This window comes from Camelus bactrianus, chromosome 1 (assembly GCF_048773025.1).
Source record: "Camelus bactrianus isolate YW-2024 breed Bactrian camel chromosome 1, ASM4877302v1, whole genome shotgun sequence".
NCBI classification, from domain to species: domain Eukaryota; kingdom Metazoa; phylum Chordata; class Mammalia; order Artiodactyla; family Camelidae; genus Camelus; species Camelus bactrianus.
Genome location: NC_133539.1, coordinates 121552042 through 121556507, shown reverse-complemented (window position 1 = coordinate 121556507; position 4466 = coordinate 121552042). Strand labels below are relative to the sequence as shown.

Here is a 4466-nt window from a genome sequence, read left to right as displayed (position 1 = left end):
GGGGGTCAGGCTGGATGGGGCAGGGGACAGTGAGGGCGGGCCCTAGATGGCAGCTGGGGCTGGGGGGGGGGCCTCTCAGAGCGAGGATTCTCGATGTCCGGTGTGAACTGACCTGCCAGGCTGGCCCACAGCCCCCCTGACCTGGACCAACGGCCACCTGCAATCTTCAGTTGCGAAGCCAGCCCACGAGTGTGAGTGGCGTTGGCTGTGGTGGGGGAAGGAGGCTGGGCCTGGGGTGGGGGATGCATTCCCCAGAGGAGAAAACGGCCACCGGATCCAGTGGGATCCAGACATCAGCAGAAACAGGCAATCAGAGCAAGCAGGCACTGGGAGGAACACGTGCCTTCCATCGTCTCCCTGAGAACTCAGAAGGCCAGGCCTGCAGAGGGCTTGGACACCCACTTGGCACTGGTTCCAACTGATACAAACAGGCCGGGTGCCCCCAGCTCGATGTCCCGGCTTCTGCAACAGCCGAGCCTGCACCCGGGACCTGCAGAGCCCAGGCCTCTTCTGACCAAATCACTTACAGAATCCTCATTGCCACATCTTACTTAGGCACATGAATTAAAAAAAAAAAAAAAGAAAAAAAAGAAAGAACTGTAAAAAACAAACAAACATCTAATTGCAGAGAGACACTGCCCACCCCAAATCACAAGGGAGAACGAATGTGTGTGTGTGTGTACACGTGTGTGTTACACATGTGTATGTGTGTGTGCACGGGCAGGAGGACTCTCTGGGGCAGGGGCTGGCCCTGCCTCCCACCCCCACCTTAGCCTCAGCCTTGGGGAGCTGAGCTGGGAGAGCCTCGGAGAAGGTTCTGAGGGCTGGAGGGAGTCACGCGTGTGAAGGGCTGGCCAGGACCTTGCCTTTCCCTCCCCAGACAGCACTGCTTCCTGGGACCAGGCCCCGCCTGCTAATGGGAACCTCGACAGGGAGTCACCTGGAGGGAGAAAAACACGGGGACTTCTTAGCTGTCAGCCCTCAAGCCTGCTTCTCCCCAGGGCCTAGCCACAGCCCCCCCTCCGCCCCGGGGAGTGAACCCGGTCAGTTCTTCCGCGCTGCTGGGCAGGTGGGCACAGGACGCGGCTCTGAGTCTCTCGGGCCCCATCAAAACAGACATCCCTCCCCCACCTGTTTACCACCTACAGGGACGGAGAGCGGGTCAGTGACGGCCCCTCCACCGCTTGCACTGTCCACTTGCCACCCAGACTCCAGGCTGATCCCCCCGGAAGGCGATCTTCCCCAGGGTGGGGGGGGGGCAGCAGCTGTCTCAAGCGAAAAGAAGAGGCAACCCTGGGTTCAGACCCGCCCCAGGCACCTCTGAGATGGGAGGCCTTGTCAAAGTAGTGACCTCCTTTTCTTAATTTATATTTATTGATTGACTTCACATCTGCCCTCTCAAGTTTTTCCTCATAAATACTTGAATTTAGGGCTGTCTGTCTCTTTTTCAGTGTTGGTGGAGGTCACTCACTCAAAGTCTAAGTTCCTTCTGCTTACCTCTCCTCTGAAGTCTGGATCTTCAGACTTTGCAAACTTTTCTTTTTTTAGTTGATGTACTCTAACTTCTGACAGGAAAAAGAATGACTTATCTTTATCCTGTTGTATCTCCACCAGTTTTCTGTGCCTTAAATTGTCACTTTCAGCTGCTGTGTCAAAAACATTCTGCGGGGCTGGGAGTGGCTTCGCCACCCCCTTTTCTCCCGCCAAATGCAATATTAGTCCTGGTCGCTTTGCTGGTGAGTCCATAGGATATTCTACAAAGAGAATTATGTTCTGTGCAAATAAAACAATTTCCTTTCCAAACTGGATTCCTTTCATTTCTTTTGCTTATCGCATTGTATTGGCTTTGAGACAGGAAAGAAGGGAGCAGGGCACAGCCATTCAAGAAATGACACAGCCATTAACACTAAGGTGGCGGAAAAGTCAACTCCCAGTGGACCCTGAGGCCCAAGATGGCAGGAGAGTCGCCCTCCAATGGACCCTGAGCTTCATTACACACACCTAACGTATGAGCCTGGTGAATGACACTCCCACAGGCGCCAGGACAGCTCCCAGGCTGACCATGAAAGGTCAGAGGGAGGGCGGTGGCCCAGTTCCTGGGAGTCCCCATCTCTGTCTCTCGCTCCCCTTCAGAGATGGTCTGTGCTCTGTCTATGGAGTGTGCATCTCTCTGAATGAACCTGCTTTTACTCACCTATACACTTGGCGGGGCGCATCCCAGGGACTCGACCAAGACCTGGGACATGGCCATCCTCTCGCCCCACATTTTTTCCTATATCGGCTTCAACCTATTTCAAGTGGTGTTCAGATGTGTGAACAAAGCAAAATCCCAAACTCTGCTACATCCTGATGTCACGCAGGGTTGCATTCTGGTGTCAGCCCTCCACTGGGCTCAGACGGCCGGAGTCTCGTTCCGTCTTCACCTGGCAGGGGACAGGGAGAGCCACAGTTGCTGATTATCACCTCTGCTGGCTGTTTTTTAGTTCAGCAATTCAAAGCACATGCAGACAGATCGTTGTGTGAAAGACAGGGGGGGGAGGTTGGAGTGAGTCAGGAGGGAAGGGGGCAGGGCACAGCCATTCAAGGAATGACAGCAGTTGTCACCAAAATGGTGGAAGGTTCAACTCCCAGTTGGCCTTGAGGATTAAGATGGTGGGAGGTTTGATTCTAGTAGACCTTGAGCTTCATTATTTGCTCATTGTAACATATTAACATAGTGAATAACATGCCTGCAGGTGCCATGACAGTCCCAAGGCTAGCCACAAAAGGCCAAAGAGTAGGCAGCGGCCCAGTTCCTGGGAATCCCAGCCCCCTCCCCAGGGTAGTTAGAGAGGTCCTACCACTTGTAGGTGTATGAAGCTAATGAGCCCACGAAAACTGGCAACACGGCGCATTGTGGTCACCTCTCTCGCTCCGTCCTCTCTGGAGAGGGCCCACACTCTGTGGAGTGTGTACCTACTTTTATTTTAACCTGAGCACCCAACCTCCACACCTTTTTCCTTGCCTTTCTCTCACCTTCTGAAACAGCCTACGCTCTCTGCACTATGTATCTCTCTGAATAAATCTACCTTTACTCAACGGTGGCTCACTCTTGAATTCTTTCCTGCCTGAAGCCAAGGACCCACAGTTGGCGGGGCATGTCCCAGGGGCTCAACTGAGACCTGGGACACGGCCGTCCTCACGCCCCACATCCGTTTTTCCTGCATCACTGAGACCCTTCGATATATCCAATTTCTGTGCACTGAACTTCAAGGAAAAATGATAAAGCTCAGTACATCAGTATATTATTCAAGGCTGGTTCTAGCTGTTAGAAAATATTTTGTATCTTTTAGATCATTTTATAACACCCCTGCCTCCTCTCACCTGCCCAAGGATTTTCAGTAATAATCACAAAACTAAACTAATGATAATAATGATCAGAAAGGAAATGCAGACCGTAATGTTTCTATGATTGAGCTGCATGTGTATAATTATGCAGTAAATAAAATTCTAATTAAATCAATGTTAGATGACAACGAAGGAAAAAATGATTAATATATTAAATTATCGTAATGCAATTTTTGAAAAAGAGAAAAAAAAATTACCCACTCCATCCCAGTGATGAAATTCCATTATTGTTCTTGTGTTTGAGCCTTCCCTTCCTCAAATGTTAATGATTTGTTCAAAATCTGCATATTCATGTGAAAGGGACAGAACAGCCAGAGGTGTCCATCTGTTTTTTCAATCTCAGTTTATGGAAGACAGTTTTTATTCATTTTAATTTTGAAAGTTTTCTTTCACTTGAATTAACAGACAAATCATTAGGAAAAGTCTTAAAACATAAAGATTAATTTGACAGATTCGTGAAAATCCCAGTTCACAAGGAATTTCAGGAACGGCGGTGCTCCCCACAGCTTTTGTTTCTTCAGGTTTTTCCGACGTCACTGGAGCTGGAACGTTCCCACTGAAGTACTTTCACCAGGAAAGTCATCATCACCTTCTGTCCCATCTAGTAAATTCTCTGAATGTTTTCGTCCTGTACTGAACTTGCAGAAAATGACTGGATTCCGAACACTGATGTCATTCAGTCTACTGCTTTGTTTATTTATTTTTAAAGTTTTTTTTGGGGGGGAGCAGGGGGATGTAATTAGGTTTATTTATTTAAAAATTTTTCTTTTTAGTGGAGAGACTGGGGATTGAACCCAGGACCTTGTGCATGATAAGCATATGCTCTACCACCTGAGCTATACCCTCCCCCTGGTCTGTTACTCTAGAACGAGGGTCTTGCTCCTGGTGAGAACGATCCTGGGGTCCAGAGATCACCCTCCTGATTTCTCCTGCCATGTTTCCTGTAATTCTCAGCAATTTCACTCCACTGTCTATGGAGTTGTCTATTTCCTTACTTTTTTTTTTTTTTTTTTTTGCAATTGTTGCTTTGTCCCACAGTTTCTGTGCACCGAGCTTCAAGGAACAATTTTAAAGCTTGG

The 4466-nt window shown here is 49.1% G+C and overlaps 1 non-coding gene across 1 annotated transcript; it reads right to left on the bottom strand.

Moving 5' to 3' along the window:
* Nucleotides 1–4160: 4160 nt before the first annotated feature.
* TRNAD-AUC (transfer RNA aspartic acid (anticodon AUC)) lies at nucleotides 4161–4234 on the bottom strand. Its single transcript has one exon. It is a non-coding gene; the product is annotated as a tRNA-Asp (tRNA).
* Between the last annotated feature and the right edge of the window lie 232 nt (nucleotides 4235–4466).